At 43.1% G+C, this 22,822-nt stretch overlaps 1 protein-coding gene across 5 annotated transcripts in view; it reads left to right on the top strand.

Moving 5' to 3' along the window:
* Positions 1–22,822, top strand: part of LOC143924814 (serine/threonine-protein kinase SBK1-like) — a 147,344-nt gene that overhangs the window by 81,977 nt on the left and 42,545 nt on the right. Inside the window, exon 1 of one of the 5 annotated variants that reach the window (XM_077449289.1) lies at positions 4,519–5,810. The exons of 1 other annotated variant lie outside the window; for it this stretch is intronic. The gene's annotated coding sequence lies outside the window, so the exon portion shown is untranslated. Of the gene's footprint in view, positions 1–4,518; positions 5,811–22,326; positions 22,471–22,822 lie in introns of those variants that run through there. 3 more of the 5 variants (XM_077449286.1, XM_077449287.1, XM_077449288.1) reach the window with 3 other exon arrangements.

Here is a 22,822-nt window from a genome sequence, read left to right as displayed (position 1 = left end):
CTGGCTCTGTGATTGGCTGGCCATTGCTTCAGTTTGCTTCAGTGCATATAAAATACATACAAATACAGGGGATACTCCTAAACCATTCAGGTTTCGGAGATATCTCAGGTAGCTACAATTAAGCCTTACTATAGACTTACCTGTGGCAAAAAGTGTGTTGTAAGGGTTTACAGCCACTTTAAAGAAGATGAGAATGTGCATTGCATTTTGACATTTCATCAATTGCCGCGTCACCAGGGGAGCACAGTTCCGGCACCTCCAGCACTGAATGTATGTAATGACAAGGGGTGCTGGGGTGGGCTGGAGGGTCTATTGTTGCTGGAGCAGATCTATTTTTGAGTGGCGGTCTATTGTTGCTGGTGGGTCAATTATTGCTGGAAGATATCTACTTTTGATGGAGTGGGTCTATTGTTGCTGGCTGCTGGATAGTCTATTGATGCTGGCTGCTTGGAGATCTGTTGTTGCTGCTGGGTGGTATTTTGTTGTGGGGGTCCATTGTTGCTAGGGGGGTCTATTGCTGCTGGCTGTAGGGCATCTATTTTAGGCCGGGTTCACACCGCTGCGATGCGGGAACGCCGCGAATCCGCGGCGTTTTCCCGCATCGCATTACTCCCGCCGGCAGTTCACACTGCCCTATGCGGACGGCTGGGAGTGTCAAGGATATGTTAATGACACCCCCAGATCCGTCCGCATATCGCAGTGCGATCTGCCGACTCGCACAGGAATCGGATCGCATGGTGTGAACCCCCATGCGATCCGATTCTGTTGCGGACCAAAAAAAGGGTCCCGTGCGAGTTTGCTGCGGGAGCGATGCGAATTCAGCCATACTATCTGTATGGCTGTACTCGCATCGCTACGGAGATCGGATGTGATTTGCGGTGCGAATCACATCCGGATCTCCCCCCGCAGCAGTGTGAACCCAGCCTTACTACTTTTCTTGCTATCATTAACAAATTTCATACAAATTACTTAGCACCACAAAATTATACTTGGCTCTGTACTCTCTAAAAGGGGCAGTACTGAGAGGTGGGTAGGGGATGAAACCAAGGAACGGTGCTCAGATGTGGGTAGGGGGCGGAGATAAGAAGTGACTCCGAAGAGTGCAGTTCCTGCACCTATTCTCTGAGAAAAAAAGCCCTGCGCATCACGAATGTTAATTCTAGATTACGAACAGTAGTTTACAAGACTGAACTCTTTCCAATCGTTCCTTGATTCCGATCATGCGTTTTTCTACTTTTGACTTTTGTGTGACGATTTCTGTATAGACCATCCCAAAATCAGACGTTGAGTTCACATCTGACAAAAATGTTATAGTCTGCACATCCAGCTTTTGTCTGAGAAAAAAGTCAAATCGTCTGTCGAATGCACCGTACTAACAATCCGAAAATCCGCAGCAGCGCTATGTGGGCAGTATAGCCGAGCTGCCCCACTGATTTCAATGGGCAGGAGCGGTGAAGGAGCACCGCTCCAAAGATGCTGCTAGCAGGATTTTTATGAGCATCCTGCCAGTGCGCCGCTCCAGTGTAAAAGCCCTCGGGGCTTTCACATTGGACTGACAGCAGCGGCTGTTTCAGGGCGCTTTGCAGGCGCTATTTTTAGGTCATCATGTTCAAAACGAACAGACTTTCGAACGGACTTAGTCCGGTCGTGTGTGGCCAAGTCCGTTTCTTTAAGAAAGTCCGTTGGACCTCCGCCAAAAGTCCATCGGGAAGACCGTTGGACCTAGTCCGTCGAAAAGTCCGGTTGTGTGTATAAGTGTTCCGTCAGGTGTAGCAACAGCCAGACTGGGAGAGTGAGGGTCAGCACTAAACACATGCAGATTTTTATCTTAAATGGAATCTGCCAGAAAAGGAATATGGCAGCTGCCATTGGGGACATGTTACTTTTCGTTTTTTCGGGGGGGGTTTTCCCTTCTTTTCTTTGCTCCGTGGATCTGCAGCAGGCATGTCAGTTGTTGGGATAACAGATATGCACTTGTTCTGGGTTAGTGACCCACTTAGTTGGGAAGGATGGATCAGGATGACAGCCTTGGGCAATGCATTTTCAAAAACTAGTCAGCAATGTTGTCTTCTTTCTTGACAGATTGTGTGGCAGATCACCTATCTAAATGTGTGCAATCGATACACGTACCGGGCAATCAATTGTCATCATGTATTTTTTTCTTTGAACAATGGCAATTGGATCATTTTTCATATCATGTGTTCTGAGATACCATGGGATCAAAGCACTTTGTCATTTACCAGAATGTAAGTGGGGCCGAATCAAACCGACAAAAGGGTTCCAAGAGAACTGTAGCAGACATAAGGCAGATTGCAGCGGAATACAGGATTTTTCTGTCTAGATTGCTTTGCTTAAATCTGGGACAGTTATTACATAAAGGGATACAGAAGAATGGTAATCATGTTCAGGGAATGCTCTGTCCCCCTTTGTTGTCATGCAGTGAGCTGATGCCCTCCCTTCCAATACTGAAAGAGTTAAGGGAAGCCCAAAACACCTGCTGTTAAAGAGACAGCATTCCCATTTCCACCTCCCTCCTCCCATTTGGCTGACCTAGAAACCAACATCCAGGCTCTAGGACCCAGCTATGATGGTCAGTCATGTGACTTGGGGAAGTAGTGATTTGCAGGAGACAGAGCCCTGAACAATGAATAGAATGGGGTGGGGGGGGGGGACCAGACATGGGGGGTAGATGGAGATAATGTTTTCAAATAGTCGAGGGAAGAATTTGATATGTGCATTACTGAATGCAGGTGGGCAATTTATACCAATTTAATAAGGCAAGCAAAGACCATTGATTTTAAAGGTGAAATGCAAGAACCAACCATTATCTATTATTATCTTGCATCCTACAATCCATGGTAACCAATAATATTCCACATTCCATTATTTCAGTTTAGAACACTAAACCAACGAAATGCTGGAGAGAAAAAAAAACAACAGAGGTTTAAAGGGAACATCCAATTAATTCAAATTAACGTAATAAAAATGGATGACCTAAGAACATCAGCTGATTATAACTGTTGCAAGGAAAACACACATGGTGCTGCCCAATAACATCTTGTGGAAGGTGGCCCACAATTTGAACATAGATGACTAGGGCCATTGATTATGATACACCATGGCTGATGTCTAGTTTAGGATATTTACATGCAGAGCACTCTAGCAGTCTCCTGTAAGCCCAGAGCAGTTTCTAACAGTTTTGTATAATATGACAATCTTATGTACTATGATAACTCCTTTGGAAATGTGCCAGCTCTCTCTGGTTGCATTGCTATCTCTTCAACGTGGCAGTGGTAAAAATAGGTTTTAATTAGGCTTGCTGCCACAAAGTTCTGCAAGTCAGATATGGTTGGAGACAGGGGATGCTACGTTGGAGTGTTCCACAGAATCACCCTTATTTAGGATTCTGTGGCGTCTTACATCCAGATTCTATTGGGGTTGTAGTGTACCTTACAAACACCCCTATTTAGGACGCTATGGTCCCTATATCCAGATTACATTGGAGTTGGAGTGTACCTTGGAAACACCCCTATTTAGGACTCTATGGTCCCTACATCATGATTCCATTGGAGTTGGAGTGTCCCTCAGAAACACCTGTAATTAGGACTCTATTGCCCCTTATATTCAGAATCCATTGGAGTTAGAGTGTCCCTTGGAAACACCCCTATTTAGGATTCTATAGCCCCAATATCCAGATTGCACTGGAGTTAGAGTGTCCCTCGGAAATACCCTTATTTAGGGTCCTATGGCCCCTACATCCAGATTCCACTGGAGTTTGAGTGTCTCTCAGAAACACCCCATTTAGCACTCTATGGTCCTATACAACAAGACTCCATTGAACTTAGGCAAGCTAGGGTTGACCACAAAGTGAAGTAACCCACAACCGATTTGGATCCATTGGGAGATTTATGGTTGGTTGCATATTGCTGAGTATTGATCTTTGCCTTACTGAAGTACCATACTTCATTCTCTGATACAGTATAGGTGCTGTGAACAAGGCTTATCGCCAAAACTAGTCTGCTGCTGACTGTACTCACTGTGAAGGCTTTACAATAAATATGCTTGATGTTATGGAGTTGCCGGCTGCTTCTTTTTCTTGATGACCGTTTGTCTATTGGTGTTTGGAAGGACACCTCAGCTTGGACACCCTGACTGCAAACTTTCAAACTACACTTTGTTTTCCACTGTTCTGAGCCATACAATCTTTGATGGAATCACAGTATAGATGATACACGCTGAATTCAGATTAGTTGCTATGGGAAACCTTATTTAATACATTTGTGTTAGTTCTTCCAACCAACCAGCTAGATTTCTTTTTTTTAGTTCCCAAGTAAATAAAAACTGACATATTGTTGGCCACTATTGGGAAAAGCTTCATTTTGTTCTCCATTTTCCATGAAAAAATGGGATTGGATGAAATAGAGTGCCGGCAAGAGGGCCAGATAACGTTGTCACAGAAGAGCAAGAGAGAATATAGCGGAGAAGAGTAGACAGAGGAGAAGGAGGGAGAACAGAAGAGACGGATAGAGTGCAGGGGAGGGGGAAGCACACAGGATAAACAGGGAGTGGAGAGATTGTCACACAGAATACACACAGAAATAGGGATACGGGGAGAAGAGACAGCAAGAATAACAGAGGCATGAAACAGAGAGCGGCTTAGACTGGGAGAGCCAGTCGAGGACATTGACCAAGGAGGGAGAGCAGCCTGGAAGAGAACAGCAGAATGAGCTGGGAAGAAGGGAAGGATAGTATTGGCTGCAGGGACTGAGATTACAAACCTGGGAAGGGATAGAACAGCCCAGGCTATAGAAACAAGACAGAACACGGCAAGAGAATAGCACAGGGTGCAGAGACAAAGAGCAACGGCACAGTGTACAGGAACAGAACCAGGGAAGGAAGGACAACACAGGGTGCAGGAACGGACATAGAACCAGGGACAAAAGGACAGCACAGTGTGCAGGAACAGAACCAGAACCAGGGAAGGAAGGAAAACACAGTGTGCAGAAAACAGAGCCAGGGAAGAAAGGACAATACAGGGTGCAGGAACAGACACGGAACCAGGGAAGGAAGGAGAACACAGTGTGCAGGAACGGACACAGAACCAGGGGGAAGAAAGGACAGCACAGTGTGCAGGAACAGACACAGAACCAAAAAAAAAAGGGACAGACATAGAACCTACAAAGCAAGGACAATATAGTGTGCAGGAAGCAACACAGAACTAGAAAAGGACAGACAGCACAGTGTACAGGAACATACACAGAACCAACAAAAGGAAGGACAGCACAGTGTTAAGGAACCAAAGCAGAACCAGAGAAGGACAGGCAGCACAGTGTACAGGAGACTGCACAGATTCGGGGAAGGAAGGACAGCACAGTGTGCAGAAACTGACAGAGACCCAGCAAAGGATACAGCACAGTTTGCAAGAACTGACAATCAACCAGCAAAGGGAGGACAGCACGGTGTTCAGCAGCAACAAAAGGCTGACATACAGAAGAGAAGGGACATAGATGGTGACAGAGGGTGCAGGTGGCAGACAGGAGAAGAAGGAGCTCTAGAGCAGACAGTCTGGCTTGCTTCATCTCTGTCCCTGATCACAGCTGGTCTCAGCAATTAAGGTGTGCAGGTCTGCTCAGACAGAGGACAGGTCAGGACAGAGAGGCAGGCCCAACCTGTGCATTTCTGGGGGGGCCCTTGAATGGTGTGTGACTGGACCAGGCTTTGGCTGCACAAGACTCTCCAGGACAGTTGGACACGGGATGAAAGGAGCAGGGGGGTTCTCCCAACCCGCATCTGATTATTGACGGCTACAGGTAAGGCAGTCCAGTATCTGCAGACTAGCCATGCACCATTAATCTCTTCCTTATCAGGCCAATCCTAACTCTTGTGTCCACCTCTAAACCAAGCCTTACTCTTATAAATGTATATCCACCCTAAAAAGCTAGCTTGTCAGACTATGCACTTTGACCCCTTCCTTGCCATACCTATCAATGGCCTTTGCCTATTTGCTATTAAAGGCCTGCAGTTCATTGCCCAGTGATACATTACCTCTTAATTAAATCTTTGCACACGTATGATCTATGACAAGCTCCCCAACTCCTTCTTTTTTAAGCCAGAGATAACATTACTTCCTTAACACTTTTTTCTGCCTGGCAACTGCAGACCATCGCTTCAGATATCCAATTGCCACGCTCAGAGTCCAAGGCCTGCAGAACATTGCTGTTACCCAGTCCCTGCTACACCACAGATCACAGCCATAACCTTTTAAGTCTCAGTTTGATATTTTAGAGAATACGTTGGAGGAAATTCATTAAATAACTAAAAACTCACAGATTTATTTATTATCAGGCCTCTCCGGACAAGGAAGGGTTAAGTCCTAGGCCAAAATAATCACGGATTAAATAGATTGTTCTGATTTTATAAATATGGTCACCACCTTTTAAAAAAAAAAAAATAATCCAGCGTTTTTATCTTTTTAACGCCTGCCCTATTAATAACATTGACAACAAGCCCCATTTTTCCTGGCCCGGCCTTTAAAATACCAGCCAGGTGGCACCCTATGGCTATTGGCTATGGCTATGGCTATGGCACCCTAAGTATTACAAAGGTATGACTTAACAGCAGTGGAGGTTGGCATGTCCTGGAAAGTATGTGTACATCTGTGTACTTAAGCCTCTCACAGCTACACAATGCTTGTGTACATTGAAAGACACAGGGCCGCTCTGTATGAATGATGTCTACAGAACATCACTGTGTGGATGGACACGGCTGCCTCTGCAGCACTGTACATTGTGGATGTGTGAGACGGAGGGGTGAATCACAGACCATTCAGAAGGTCTGTAGGATAATGTGATTCATTATCCATGCCTAGGTCTGTGCCGCTCTCCTTGTAGATATTTCTCACAAAGGGAGCAATGAAAAACCTAAAGGTCCATTGAACCAGGGCCCCACCATTAAGGGCCCCCTCTGCTTCTGTAACGTCCACCTCCTAGGCAATTTGTTTAGTGATACCGAATATTAATTTTATAGAAATTATATACAGGTACCCAAAAAACATATGCATTCATTTTTTTTTTTTTTTTATGTTATCGTTAATTGCATAAATTATTGTTTAACCAGATAGCTTTTGGGCCCCATAGCAGTTGCATGGTCTGCTTTGGCTATATTTACACCTTGCTTTGGTCATTAGACCATGTGCAGACCGGCGCCATAACTAGGAATTGAAAAATCCATCCATTGCTTAAGGATGGCTTCCATTTCTCCAATGAATAGGGTTCATGCTCTGCTAGTGCCCAGGCCCGTGTTAATCAAGGGATGGGAAAGGACATTGGCTAATGGCCTACGAGACGTATATGGGTTATACAGTAAGCTATAGAAGAGCAGAGAGAGAGGTGTAGTGGTCAGTAAATTTCTGCTCTTTTGTAAATTGGGTAAATTGATCCTTTCAAGGTGAATATTCATTTCAGATCCTTGTAAATGTGTTCTAGTTCAACCGATTGGTGGAGAGTGGTACCATTCATAAATCCCAGCAATGAATTTGGTGAAATTTGGCAATTTCAGACTCATAGTTTATATTTAGATGAATTAGATTTCCTTAAGTTCCAGGTCAGATTGCCTTCCCTGTAAAGAAACCCATACTTCAGCTTCTTGTTACTAGAGGAAGATGGTACCACTTATTATAAATGGAACATGCAGTGATAGAAAAATGTCGGCTGCCATCAGTGAAATCCTCCTGAAAATTCTGAATCGCAGAGCTGAAACAGGCATGCAGCTAGTGAAGTGAAAGGGAAGGCAGAACACCTCATCTACACAGGGCCAGGGACAAGGGGTGGGCAGGAGGTGCGGCTGTCCTGGGCACTGTGGTATCATGTGAGGTAGGAGGAGCAGCAGGGGGGTAAGAATTGTTCTAAGAGGGGAAATTTGGGGGTGTGCTAGGAAAGGTAATTCGGGGGGGATTTGAGTTGGAAGGTGGATGAGGGAAGAGGATTTGTGCAAGGGGGGGGGGGGCTTGGGGTGTTTGTGCTAGATTAGGTGATATGGTAGAGGGTGAGGGGGATTGGTGCTAGGTTGGGACATTTTTTGGGGGGATTTGTACTAGTACTGATGTATTTGTGCTGGGGGGGGAAGGTATAGGGGGTATTTGTGCTAGTAGGGGTGACTAGGTGTATTTGTGCTAGGAGGGGAAATGTGGGAGGGATTTGTGCTAGGAGGGGGGATTATCCTGGGAGGGGGCAATTTGAGGGGTAGAGGAATTGTGCTAGACTGAGTGATTATTTTTTTTGGGGGGGGGGGGGGGTTTGAAGAGAGAGAGAGAGGATTTGAGCTGGGAGGGGAGAAGGTGGGGGCAAAGAGTTGTGCTGAGAGGGGGGATTTCAGCAGGGGAGCAGATTTGTCCTGGTAGAAGGGGTGATTTATGTTTGGGGGGAAGCATGCTGACACACAATGTTCATATATCTTTTGGGGGGGTGGCACAGTTTGGCATGTTTGCCCTAGGCTATAGATGACCTTGCCACAGCACTGAATCTGCATACTTGCTCTTAGCCAGTGGCTTAAAGTATTGAAGCCAAACGTTAAGCATGACAGCCAGGAAACTGGCATTTTCGGGTGAAGGCCAACAAGGGCTAATTTTATTGAAAAAAATGGATTGGAGGCATAATTTTTCAGTTTCTGAGATGAATGTAATCTTGTATGTTGTGACATGATGTACGAAAATTCACTACAAGAAAAAATGTCTTGTTGCTCAGAGCAACCAGTCCAAATCATTGTTTCATTATTAAACATGTAGCCAATATAGTTCATTGGTTATTAATAGTCCCATAGAACCTATGAATAAAAAGTATGGAAACAAGAACATTTCTTGTTGCCTGTTGTAACCAGTCAGAATTTGTCTTTCGTTATACAACTTTGCTTTACAGATATGATTGGAAGCTAATTGGTGGCTATGAGTATGATAAGATAAGATATGGTCTTGGTTGCACATTTTTATACATATACCTCTATATCTTATTCTGCCAGTTCTACTCTTAAACCTAAACTATTGAGCCCTAGCAGAAAAGATACCACTTCAAAACGAGCAAACTGTTCAAGTGGTTGTAAACCTCAGACATGAAATATGAACAAAGCATATCCTTTTGTAGTGTGTACTCATCTCAGTTCAGAGCACTAAGTGTCACTGCTGTCTGCTACCTCGTCTGCTATTTGCATGAGTCACTTCTGACAAGTTTTGCTGACATCAAGAGGTAAAAAGGTGAGAGGGGAGGAATCTCCAGCACACAGCCTGTGAATAACAGCCTCAGCTCTGTTCCTGTGTGCACATTTTTATACATATACCTCTATATCTTATTCTGCCAGTTCTACTTTTAAACCTAAACTATTGAGCCCTGCAGAAAAGATACCACTTCAAAACTAACAAACTGTTAAAGTGGTTGTAAACCTCAGACATGAAATATGAACAAAGCATATCCTTTTGTAGTGTGTACTCGTCTCAGTTCAGAGCACCAAGTGTCATTGCTGTCTGCTGCCTTGTTTCTCTGCTATTTGCATGAGTCACTTTTGACAAGTTTTGCTGACACCAAGAGGTAAAAAGGTGACAGGGGAGGAATCTCCAGCACACAGCCTGTGAATAACAGCCTCAGCTCTGTTCCTGTGTGCTGGGTGAAGGGGGTATGTCCCTCCCCTCCAATCCGCAATCATCTTCTCACTGAGAGCTGCAGAGTTTTACTTCAGCTCTCCACCCCTGATTTTTCTTTTGTAAGTTCAGACATACTGTATAAATTCTGGACTATGAACAGATGTAGAGAAAAGAAGAGTGCAGATAAACACGTACAACTTCTGATGGAAGATTTGTTTCAACTCTGTATATCACATGACGCAAGTCACTTCACTGGGTATATGTGAGGGTTTACAACCACTCTAACTACAATAAAGGTACAAGTAGAAGGAATCTTACTTCACAGATAAGTTGAGGTCCTACATATCCTCCATCCCAACCACTCTGCTACAAGCCTCCCCTCACTGCCCCACTGACCAAAGGGTGCAAGTTCAAGGACGGACTATGATCGCCCAAAATCAATAACAAACAGACAAGGATGAAGCAGCTCAATCTTCAAAAGTCCAGAATAGGTTTATTGATGACATCCAATAAAAAAAAGTCCCCCTGCTCTGCTTACACATTTAATTCCATCAGGAATTTGTTAGAAAGTGTATCTCTCTATGACTAAGAAGACACATAAGAAGAGCAGGTGGACCTTCTATGTATTGGATGTCATCAATGAATATATTCTGGACTTATGGAAGTTGAGCAGCTCCATCATTGTTTGGTTGCTATTGAGGTCCTGCTAGGGTGGTCTACAGCAAACCTCAATAGGTTTGTAAAGCAAAATTTCTACATGGCCTCAATGCAAGAGTCACTACTCCTGCACTGAGGCAGGGTTAAAGGTTCTGTGCAGATCCTGGTGCTGTTGTTTTGGACATGTACAGGAAGGCCTTTCAATGCCTGTCCTTTGAAATCCCAGGGCACGTATCGTTTTTTAATTTTTTTTTAGATCATAAAAAGTCTTTAGTTTGAGTCAAAAATAGCTTGGTTTAGCAACTCTCTATAAAGCAGGGGGTCTTCCTAATCAAGGGGGTCACCAGACTTGAGTAATGTATTTATGTTCAAACTGGAAGGAGTGCCAAACACACATAATGAAAGTCCAAGTATGTATTTTATTGACCCATAAATGCAAAAGTATAACCACAAGAAGCCAAAACGTGTGGGCAGATGGTAAGCGTATATAACCTAAAGAAGCCGAAACGTGTGGGCAGATGGTAAGCGTATATAACCTAAAGAAGCCGAAACGTGTGGGCAGATGGTAAATGTATAACCTCAAGAAGCCGAAACGTTTTGGCATCTTCTGGTTATACTTTTGCATTTATGGGTCAATAAAATACATACTTGGACTTTCATTATGTGTATTTGGCTCTCCTTCCAGTTTGAACATAAATACATTACTCACGTTTGGTGACCCCCTTGATTAGCAAGACCCCTGCTTTATAGAGAGCTGCTAAGGTTATACGTTTACCATCTGCCCACACGTTTTGGCTTTTTGTGGTTATACTTTTCCCTATTGTGGTTTAATAAAAAAACATTTACTTGGATTCTGATCACATGTCTTTGGTACTCCTTCGGGGTTTGAATACACATAGATGTCCTTATAATGAAGTCACCCATATGTAAACCAATTACCTGGCATTGTAGGTTGTTTTAAGCCAGCCTTATGTTGGCACATTTTTCCTTGGTGGCAACAAGAAAAGAGTGCACTTCACCCATTACCTTTGCCACAGCTTTTTTACTCTAGCACTATTTACTTTTAGTGTGTGTCCAGAATGTCCTCAGCATGTTGTAAAATATTTTAGAGTGATAAAAAAATACTTCCTATACTCAAGTTTGCTGTCTCTTGTTTGAAAGATCTTACATGACTTGGTAACTACAGTCAGTGCCCAACTATTTGCATCTTAAACTGAACCTTGGGATTGCCCATAAAGCAATGAGTTCTCTTTAAATTAGAACTATGGGCAAAACTTTTTTTATTTTGGATAGAGTAAGGGAGGGTCAGGGCCATCTTTAATATTGATTGGACACTGGGCAAAAATTTTCTTGGGCCCTCCCGAATCCACTTATCAACTATTTGTGGGCTCAAGGGGCAGCTGCTTTAGGCCCCACAACAATGACTGGGTCCAGAGCAGCTGCCTTGTTTGCTCTGTGTAGGGTTATAACACCTATTAAATTTTTTTTCGCCATCTGTGTCCCATTGCAGAGATTTTCCCTCACTTCCTGTCTCATAGCCAAGCAGGAAGTGAGAGAAAATCCCTACAAATTAAGGGAATTTCTTGGGGACCCCCAGGCCATCAGAACTAGTGTCCCCATTGGAAGAATTCCCCTCTATTACTTTTCTGGTGACAACCCAAAATTTGTGATTTTCTTCTACTTTTACTGTCACCTTCAATGATAGCGGTAAACAGGACAAATAGAATTTGACTTTGTATCAGCCTCTTACATTTTACTGTACAGCAGAGCTCAGAAAGGGGGAGGCAGAAGCAGCACGTAGAGAAATCGGTGTGATGCAGTGCAAGAAGCATGTGGATAGGAGGAGAGAGCAGTGTGATAGAAAGTGAAAACACCAGTCTGCTACTTCTTCTTTCACTTGTGAGGAGGAAACCTGTATGGCCCCTTTCACACAGGGACGGATCCGTAATGATCCGCCCCGTGATGATCCACTTGCTCAGCGGGGATCGCTCCGTTTATCCCCGCTGAGCCGGCGGATGACAGGTCGGTCCCTGCACACTGTGCAGGGACTGCCCTGTCAGATCTCCGCTCTCCTCTATGGGGACGGATAGAAAAATAGGTCTTTCCTCCGTCTGCAGAATCGGACCATAGTGGAGACGGACAATATCGGGTGTCTGCGGATGTTCATCCGCAGACACCCGCTATCCCATAGGAATGCATGTATGTCCGTATTTCATCTGCAAACGAATGGATGAAATACGGACATACTGTCCGCATGTGTGAAAGGGGCCTAAGTGGAAGCACGAGTGCAGCAGAGCAAAATCAGGCCCGTCCCTATACCAGGCAAGATTTGGTTGTGTGGCACAGATGTGGAAATTGTAGAAGTGGATGAAAAGGAAATTCAAATTCTTTAGCATGTGAAACAGCTCTCATATATGTATTTCATGTGGGTTTGTGGAGTAAACCTTTAAGGCCTCATTCACATGGGCATACTACAGTATACGCACCCATGTAATAGCTGCATAGCAGGCAGTCCCATTCATGTTAATTGGGACACAGGCACAACCCCTGTTCCTAATTTGATTTCCATATGGCGCCAATATGGCCCCAAATTCACATGCGTTCAGGGCAGCGCAGGATGGTGTACACGTACAGATGTCAAATTGGGAACAGCAGCCATGTCCATGCAGCTGCTGCATACCAATTAACATAAATGAGACTGCCTGCATGGGGATGCATGGAATACCTGTGCATTCTCGCACTAGTAAACACAGCCATTACAGGGGCGTACACTGTAGTACACACATATGAATGGGGCCTAAGGCTCAGTACATTGAAGCGGTTGTATACCCACCGGAACAAAAAAAAAATTACAAAAAAAAAAAAAAACCTGTAAGGCAAGGGCATAATGAGCTGGTATGCAGCGCATACTAGCTCATTATGAAATACCTTTGAACGAGGCATCGGTATCTCACCAAGTCCACGCACAGGGAGCTGACATTTTGCCCTCTGCGTGCCTCCTGGGTTCGGGGGCTCCGGCGCTGTGAGTGGCGGAGCTGCGATGACGTCACCCCCGCGCGTGCGCATGGGAGTTTTCTTCCCAGCAGGTTTATTTTACTTACAGGTAAGCTTTATTATAGGCTTACCTGTAGGTAAAAGTTAATCATTTGGGTATAAAACCGCTTTAAGATTGATAAGTAATTTTTATGTGCCCTAATGATTTCTCTGCAGTCAGAATACACTGACACTGAGGTTGATCAGTAGATCGACTTCTGTACAACCCCTTTTCTCCATACATAGATCGAAATTTGTCCCGTCCTTGCTGAGCCGGACGAAGTTAATTCCATGGATGGTCAGATTTTGTCAGTTTAAGTTGCCAAGAGCAGACAATAGTTCCTCTTATTGGGTAAGATATATGAACTCTCGTTCTTACTACTACTAATAATATTATTAATAATTATATATATATATCTATATATAAGAATAATAATATATATATATATATAGATATATATATATATATATATATATATATATATATATATATATAAATATATATATCTATATATATAAAAATAATAATAATATATAGTAATAATAATGGTTCCTGTTTTTTTTCCCCTCATATGTAACGTCACCAGCCATGAAATTTTGATTAATAAAGGGGGTGAGATTTCGTAGATAGGGGTGGAGTTTTTGCATCGCTAGAGTTTGGTACTTTTATGAAATGGCGCTCAATATGTTGAAAATTGTATCCTAACGATGACAGCTCCTAGCTGCCATAATGAAGGAAGGTCCTTATTATGTCTGTATGTTGAAGAACACTTTCTGTAGTCAAAGAGTGCATTGGAAAGCCTGAAATCTTCCCTTGTCTACCCCCATGGGCCTTATTTATCAAAGAGCTTCAGGGAAAGCTTGTCAAAGATTCATCTAAAAGCCGCATAAGAGCTCTCTGACAAAACAACTGTCTCAGTCAACTCATTGCAGCCAATCATATTCAAACTTGCACCAGAAAATGACGGTGGGAGACATAAAGTGTAAATCTAATTGATTGCTGTGACCCGAAACAAGTCATCTCTTCCTACAGCATTTCTGATGCAGCCTGCTGAGAAATTTCTAATCTGAAATATCTTATATGAATACAAGGTAGACATGTTCAGAATCGAAAAATTTGTTTAGTTTCGCATAGATTTGTTATGTTACTAATTTTGTTTCGTTCATTCGCTTCAGAATTTGTATAATTTCATTTTGTTCATTAACTTTCTAACGAATTCCAAATTTCAGGAACATTTCGAATTCGGATCAGTCGAAAAAATTATCGACCAATTCGATTTCTGTGAAGAATAGCTGGTTGTTAAGGAGCAGGCCGGGAAGCTAGCCGCCGCGTCCTTAACCACTTCCAGACCAGCCACCGCAGTTATACTGCAGCAGGTTGGCACTGCTGTGGGAGTCGTCGTAGCTGTAGGTCGGCTCTTTAAGACACCTTGGCAGCTTGTCCCCAGAGCCGATGCGCCTGCCCAGCGGGCGCGATAACCTTCAGGCACCCGCGATCACTCGAGATCACGCAAGAACCGGGATCTGTGTGTGTAAACACATAAATCCCGGTTCTGTCAGGGGAGAGGAGACAGATCGTGTGTTCCTACTAAGTAGGAACGATGATCTGTCTCCCCCTCCAGTCAGCCACACTCCCCCCACAGTTAGAAACACACATAGGGAACACAGTTAACCCCTTGATCGCCCCCTAGTGTTCACCCCTTCCCTGCCAGTGACATTTATACAGTAATCAGTGGCTATTTTTAGCTCTGATCGCTGTATAAATGTCACTGGTCCCAAAAAAGTGGCAGAAGTGTCCGATCTGTCTGTCGCAATGTTGCAGTCCCGATAAAAATCGCAGATCACCTCTATTACTAGTAAAAAAAAAATAATAATAATAAAAGTGCCAAAAATCTATCTACTACTTTGTAGATGCTATAACTTTTGTGCAAACCAATCAATATACGCTTGTTGTGAATTAAAAAAAAAAAATACGTAGAAGAATATATATCAGCCTAAACTAATGAAGAAATTTGTTTATTTTGGGGGGGATATTTACTATAGCAAAAAGTACAAAATATTGTGTATTTTTTTCAAAATTGTCGCTCTCTTTTTTGTTTATATCCCAAAAAAAAAAAACAGCAGAGGTGATCAAATACCACCAAAAGAAAGCTCTATTTGTGGAGAAAAGGGACATAAATTTTGTTTGGGTATAACTTCACACAAGTGCGCAATTGTCAGTTAAAGCGACGCAGTGCCGTATCGCAAAAGATGGCCTGGTCAGGGGGCAAATCCTTCCGGGCTGAAGTGGTAAAAGAAAACAGTGACTCATTAGCTGTCAGCGGGCTACCCTACTAACAGCTGAAATGTAAACTAAAAAATGGGGGTAATGAAAAATTCAAGAAAAAAAACAGCGTGGGGAATCCATACCAGGTCCATGGCACAATTAAAAAAAAATTGGTGTGGCCCCCCCCCCCCCCAAATCCATATCAGACCCTTAACCCAGCATGCAGTCCGTCAGGTCAAGAAAGGCTCTACCCCCCACCCCCACTTCCACCCCAAAGCACCGTGCCCTGAAGTTGATGAGGGCAAGGCCCTCTTCCCCACAACAAAATTTATATTCAGACCAAAACTGATTTCACAGGATCCTATCAAAAGTGTTTATTTAAAATGCAAGTACTATGCATACTATTAGTGCCTCTAGAGCAATTTTGAAACTTTTCAACATTGAAGGAAACCTTGAAATAATTTTCTGGTCTCAAGGAACCCCTGCTAATACTTACTATATCTATAGCTCACAGTATAACAGTGTGATGATCAGTGGGATAAATGTTCCTTAACATAGAATTCCTGCTAAAACATGACAAATCCTAAAAATGTCCCCTACTAGGTGTCTCTCCTAACACCTGTGCTGACTATCCCGTGAAAGAAAGATCTATATGCTTACCTATATTCAGTCCAGTCCCATGTGATCCATCTCCCCTGTGTCAGCCAATGGTGGCTGCAGGGGAGAGGAGGGAGCACTGACAACAGATTGGCCATAGTAAGCCTATGGGTGATATCACCGTTCATGTGGCTGGACCAGAGTGGCCTTTAAATAGTTAAGTATGTGTATCTTTCTTACACAGGTTGATCAGAATAGGTGTTAGGATAGGGGGAACATTTTTAAGATTAGTTAGGTTTATTCTGGAATTCTACTTTAAGCCGTCCATACACTACTGGAATTTTGTTAGAAAATGTTCATTTTCGATTTTTTTTTAATCATTAGTGGGGTCAATGCAGCATTCATTTTCAACCTCAGTGACAGAAAAGTTTGAAGAAACTGGATGGAAAATGTATCTCAAACTAATTATAATAGTTTAATATTAATGTCCCCCCGGCACTATGGTGGGACTAATTTGTTTGTGATAAATAGACTGCTGCTAGGATATAAGGTACAGTGTCCTTTTCAAAATTTGCTATGTATCAAACCCAGCGCTATCTAGAACAATGTGATTCCCTATTCAAGGGCAATTAAACAATACAAAATCAAACCCTAGCCCTTTCAAAATTAGACTAAAATTCCAAGGTGATAATATTCAGTTCATGAATAAAGTTCATAATTAAAGTGCAAATTAGGGCCGTCTTCAAAGTGCAAAAATCAAGTTAGGGCTAGTTTACAGTTGTTTTAAATCTTGGCTTCGGACACGCTTGGTTAAAGCTCTCTGAACGCCAATGATAAAAAAAATGGTTAGCTTACAGTGCTGTTTACACCTGCTTTTGCTTAGTGCTTCGGTGAGGCTTCGATGAGGCTTTGATGGGGCTTCATTGGGGCTTTGATGAGGCTTTGGTGGAGCTTCGGTGGGGCTTCGATTAAGCTTTGGTGGAGCTTCAGTGGGGCTTTGATGAGGCTTTGGCGGAGCTTCAATTAGACTTTGGTGGGGCTTCAAGTGAGCTTTTCCATAGACTTCTATGGAGGCTTTGAAGAACCACTAAAGCTACACGGGGTAGAATTTTTGAAGCAAAGCCGAAGCAAAGCAAACGCAAGTGTACACAGGACTGTGAGCTAACCATTCTATTTAGTGACAGGGGCTTTGACTTGAGTTCAGAGAGCTTTAACAAAGCCTGTCTGAAGGCTTATTTTGAAGCAGGTGTAAACTAGCTGTTATTGTGTGTTGAAGCCGAAGCAAGTGTAAATGAGCCCTTAAAGCGACACTAAAGGTTTGTATGGAAAAAAACAAATGTATCATACTTACCTTCACTGTGCAGCTTATTTTTCACAGAGTGGCCCTGAAACTGGTCTTCTGGGGTCCCCCGGCGACTCTTGTGGGTCCTCACCACATCAGATAACCCCCTGGGAGAAGCGCTTCCCCCGGGGGTTAACTTACGGGCGAGCTCCCGAGTCCAGAATTCAGCGTTAGTAGAGGCCGAATGCAAGACTCGGCCCCACCACCCCCCAGGCACCCACATCATTGGATTTGATTGACAGCAGCGGGAGCCAATGGCTGCACTGTTATCAATCTATCCAATCAAAAGCCGAGAACCCCGGGCAGAGAGACAGTGTGTCCAGGACTCAGGTAAGTAAAACGGGGTCTGGGGGGGCATAGGATGCATTAAAGTGAAAAAAAACTTAGGTTTGCAACCCCTTTAATCTTCTAAAGTGCAATCCATGCTCCCAATAAAGTGCATATAAGGTCAATCAGGTGTTATGATCCCCTCCTCATGTGCCCTGACTTACCAACTCTTAATGGGTATTGCGCCTGTCAAAGTAAAGTTAATCCTCAGAATCCTGTGCTGGATCTTATTCCCTCTGTATGTCCAGCAGAAAAAAACTCCCAGTTGTAATGTCATATATGACTTCATGGTCACTCTGAAGATGCTCCGGGTAGGAGCGAAATGCATTAGATGGGAACTTCCAGTGACGCCACGTCCGGTTCTTGGAGCACACGCCGCAGAATTCTGTTCCAAGCATGACAACTGATTGCCCTTATCTGCTCTTTTTTTTGGAGCACGGATTGGCAGCTCCTAGTAATCTCTCTGGGACATTCCATCACTCAGATATATTGTTTTCTTCCTTTTGAGATACTTTTACAGAATATTCTTCTATGTGTACACAACATTTAGTGGACGTTCAATCAACCCAGAGGTGTGAATGTGGCAGTTGTCAGGGGAGCATGGAAAACTCATTTGTGTCTGTCAGCCATTTTGAATGCTGGTTTCTTTGCAAACAACACATTTCTTTGTCTCTAGGACAACACAGAGACAATGGGTTCATTTGCTGAGTGACAAAAAAAAAAAAAAGAATTGTGGACAAATGGCTAAAATGTTATAGTTGTTAAATAATTCATAGAGGTTGGAGGTACAGTAAACCCCTTGTCCTGTGTTTACATGAGTCAGACAAGGCTGATGTCAAAATGAGGTCATGCTCCAGACAGTTGTGACTGAAAATGAGAGTTATTTTTTTTTTTTATTATTAATACACACTAAGGACATGTATGAATTCTGTCGCACAGCCAAGCAACATTAAACAGGAGGAGGGAGACAGATTTAGGCCTTATTCACTCGGGCCTACTTAAGTGTAACACCAAAGCGATGGCCTTGTTTTGCCTGTTCTACTTCAAAGCGTCTGAGGGAGGACTATATGAATCAAGCTTCGATATTTGAGCAATTCTTCCTTCACATGGGCTTACTTAAGCTTAGACTTAAGAGCCATGTTAAGAGATGCCATGTTGTGAGAGCCATGTTTTGCCCGCACAGGTGTTGTTTCCAATCGCGTGCAGGCAGTCCCATTCATGTTAATTGGGACACAGCAGCTGCTGCTCTCAATATGACATTTGAGTGGTTATGGGTCCCTGAACACACACTTTCTGCATACACCGGCACCCACAGGGATGACAAACTGGGAGCAGCGACTGTGTTCATGCAACTGCTGAGTCCTAATTGACATACATGGGACTGCCTGCACATGGATGCACAGAACACCTGTGCAGACAAAACATGGCCTTCACATGGATACCTAAAGTGGTTGGAAACCCTCACATACAGTGCCTTGAGCAAGTGTTCATACCCCTTGAAATTTTCCACATTTTGTCATGTTACAACCAAAAACATAATTGTATTTTATTGGGATTTTATATTATAGACCAACACAAAGTGGCACATAATTGTGAAGTGGAAGGAAAATGATAAATGGTTTTCCACATTTTTTCCAAATAAATATATGAAAAGTGTGGCGTGCATTTGTATTCAGCCCCCTTTACTCTAATAGCCCTAACTACAATCTATTGGAACCAATTGCCTTCAGAAGTCACCTAATTAGTAGAGTCTACCTGTGTGTATATTTATTCTTTGAATAAATACAGCTGTTCTGTGAAGCCCTCAGAGGTCTGTTAGAGAACCTTAGTGAACAAACAGCGTCATGAAGGCCAAGGAACACACCAGACAGGTCAGGGGTAAAGTTGTAGAGAAGTTTAAAGCAGGGTTAGGTTATAAAAAAATATTCCAAGCTTTGAACATCTCACGGAGCACTGTTCTATCCATCATCCGAAAATGGAAAGAGTATGGCACTGCAAACCTACCAAGACATTGCGGTCCACCTAAACTGACAGGCCGGGTAAGGAGAGCATTAATCAGAGAAGCAGCCAAGAGGCTCATAGTAACTCTGTAGGAGCTGCAGAGATCCACAGCTCAGGTGGGAGAATCTGTCCACAGGACACCTAATTGTCGTGAACTCCACAAATCTTGCCTTTATGGAATAGTGGCAAGAAGAAAGCCATCATTGAAAGAAAGCCATAAGAAGTCCCGTTTGCAGTTTGCGAGAAGCCATTTGGGGGACACAGCAAACATGTGGAAGAAGCTGCTCTGGTCAGATGAGACCAAAATATTAAAATTTTTGACCTAAAAGCAAAACACTATGTGTGACGAAAAATGAATACTGAACATCAACCTGAACACACCATCCCCACTGTAAAACATGGTGGTGGAAGCATCATATTGTGGGGTTGCTTTTATTCAACAGGGACATGGAATCTGGTCAGAGTTGATAGGAAGATGGATGGAGCCAAATACAGGGCAATCTTAGAGACTGGGGCGGCGGTTCACCTTCCAGCAGGACAACGACCCTAAACATACAAAGGAATGGTTTAGATCAAAGCATATTCATGTGTTAGAATGGCCCAGTCAAAGTCCAAACCTAAATCCAATTGAGAATCTGTGACAAGATTTGAAAATTGCTGTTCACAGATGCTAAACAATGTTGAAAACCATTTATCATTTTCCTTCCACTTCACAATTATGTGCCACTTTGTGGTCTATCACATAAAATACATTTACGTTTTTGGTTGTAAAAATAATAATAAAAATGGCATTAAATAAAACCCCTATTTTGTAGATGCAATAACTTTTGCGCAAACCAATCAATATACGCTTATTGCAATTTTTTTAACCAAAAATATGTAGAAGAATACATATTGGCCTAGACTAGGGAAGAAATTGTTTTTTTTATATATTTTTGGGGGGTATTTATTATAGCAAAAAGTAAAAAATATTGCTTTTTTTTCAAAACTGTCGCTATTTTTGTTTATTGCGCAATAAAAACCGCAGCAGTGATCAAATACCAACAAAAGTAAGCTCTATTTGTGGGAAAAAAAGGACATCAATTTTGTTTGGGTACAACATCGCACGACCACGCAATTGTCATTTAAAACGAGGCAGGGCCGTATCTCAAAGGGGTTCAATCCTTCTGGGGCTGAAGTGGTTAAGCTGCCCATGCATTATTCTTTTTTTTTTTTCATTCAACCAGCAGGATTGAACTAGAAAAATCTATAGATAAATGGCCAGCCTAAGCGGGCTATGCATTGTCAACTTTTGTTTGTTCAGCCACACTATTGTGGTGGATGGAGCAATTCACCTTTCCTGAACATTGTATTCTGACAGCAGCACCCACAGCTACCAGAATACACAGATCAGGACTGCAGGTGATTGGCTGCAGCCGCTGATCAATGAGCATTTTCCAATATGTCCCTAAGACAGAAACAAATCAAATAATCAACTTCCTTTGAGTGGGGGGAGCCCGCACACTGATATTTAAACTTTGTCCGTTTCCTGCTGAACTGGCTGCACTTCGATTACTGTATGGCCAGCTTTAGGCTAGGTTCACATTTGAGCAGTTTTGTGTGCTGTGTTTGCGCCTATTCACTTGAATGAGCTTCTGTGCCTGATTTTTCTGCAGGAAGAAGATCCCTGCTCCTTTTTTCAGACCTTGCCACATGGAAACCACATGATGCTTTGGCGCCATGCATTTCCATATGCTGGAAGCTACGCCATTTTTATCAGTGCGTGGGGATGCCAGTAGGAGTTAATGGCACATTTATATGCACTCCCCCCACAAATGTGAACCTAGCCTAATGCCACGTACACATGAGTGGATTTTCCGTCTGAAAAAATGTTTTTTCCAATGGAATTCCATTCAAGCTTGGCTTGCATACACACAGTCACACAAAAGTTCTCTGAACTTTTGACTGTCAAGAACGCGGTGACGTATAACACTATGACGAGCCAAGAAAATGAAGTTCAATGCTTCCAAGCATGCATCGAATTGCTTCCGAGCATGCGTAGGAATTTTGCGCATCGGAATTTGTACAGACGATCTGAATTTCCGATCTGAACTTTTTCCAACCGAAAAATTGAGAACATACTCTCAATCTTTTGCTGGCCGAAATTCCGCCAGCAAAAGTCCGATGGAGCATACACATGGTCGCATTTTCCGAACAAAAGCTCTCATCAGACTTTTGCTGGCGGGTATTCCGATCTTGTGTACAGGGCATAAGAGTGCATGAAAGGCAAAACTACATGACAGCCAGGCAAAGAGCATTCTAAAAAGTAGAGGTCAGGAATGGTGGCCTCCAATAATTCTTCCCTGACAGGTGTAGTTTATGTGGATGTTACAGAGGCCTTGCAGCTCTGTACCTCGGGTGTAACTGTATGCTGAGAGCTTTATTCCGATGTCATTAAAAAGCTACCCCCCTGGGGAGGATTCTGTATCATGTGCTGCCTGTACAGGTGTGCAATGGCTCAGGAAGGGGGGGTCTGCATCTGGGTGTGCGCCGAGGTGTGGCTGTTCAGTAGCCGAGGGCTGATATTCTATACTCATCATTGCATTGTTCATGTGCAGATCTCCACCAACGTCCCACTGAGTAAGTACATCTGCAAGTCTACATTGTCAATTCTTTGTGATTTGACCGTCTCAGTGAGTCACCAGCAATCAGAACTGGTCCTTGTAGTGTGTTGTATGTTTTTTAGGTCTGTTAACAGTATTAATATTATTTGCAATATGAGTTGTAGGGAACCTTGATGACCATAAGCAGTCATGACTGTTATGGGGTCCATTGATTTGTATAGGAGATGACAATGGTGTGTTGGGGGTTTATCATGTGTATGGGATAGTATCGTGTATGACTGGAATACACTTTTGTAGACAGAATCATATTTTGTTGAAGCAGAATAGAATTGTATATTCAGTATATATATAATATTTATTTTTTAATT

Source organism: Lithobates pipiens, unplaced genomic scaffold (genome assembly GCF_037356315.1).
Source record: "Lithobates pipiens isolate NorthernLeopardFrog02 unplaced genomic scaffold, aLitPip1_a1.2 Scaffold_22, whole genome shotgun sequence".
Classification (NCBI taxonomy): Eukaryota; Metazoa; Chordata; class Amphibia; order Anura; family Ranidae; genus Lithobates; species Lithobates pipiens.
Note: the sequence above shows the minus strand (reverse complement) of the source record. Positions and strands in the feature narration are given on the sequence as shown.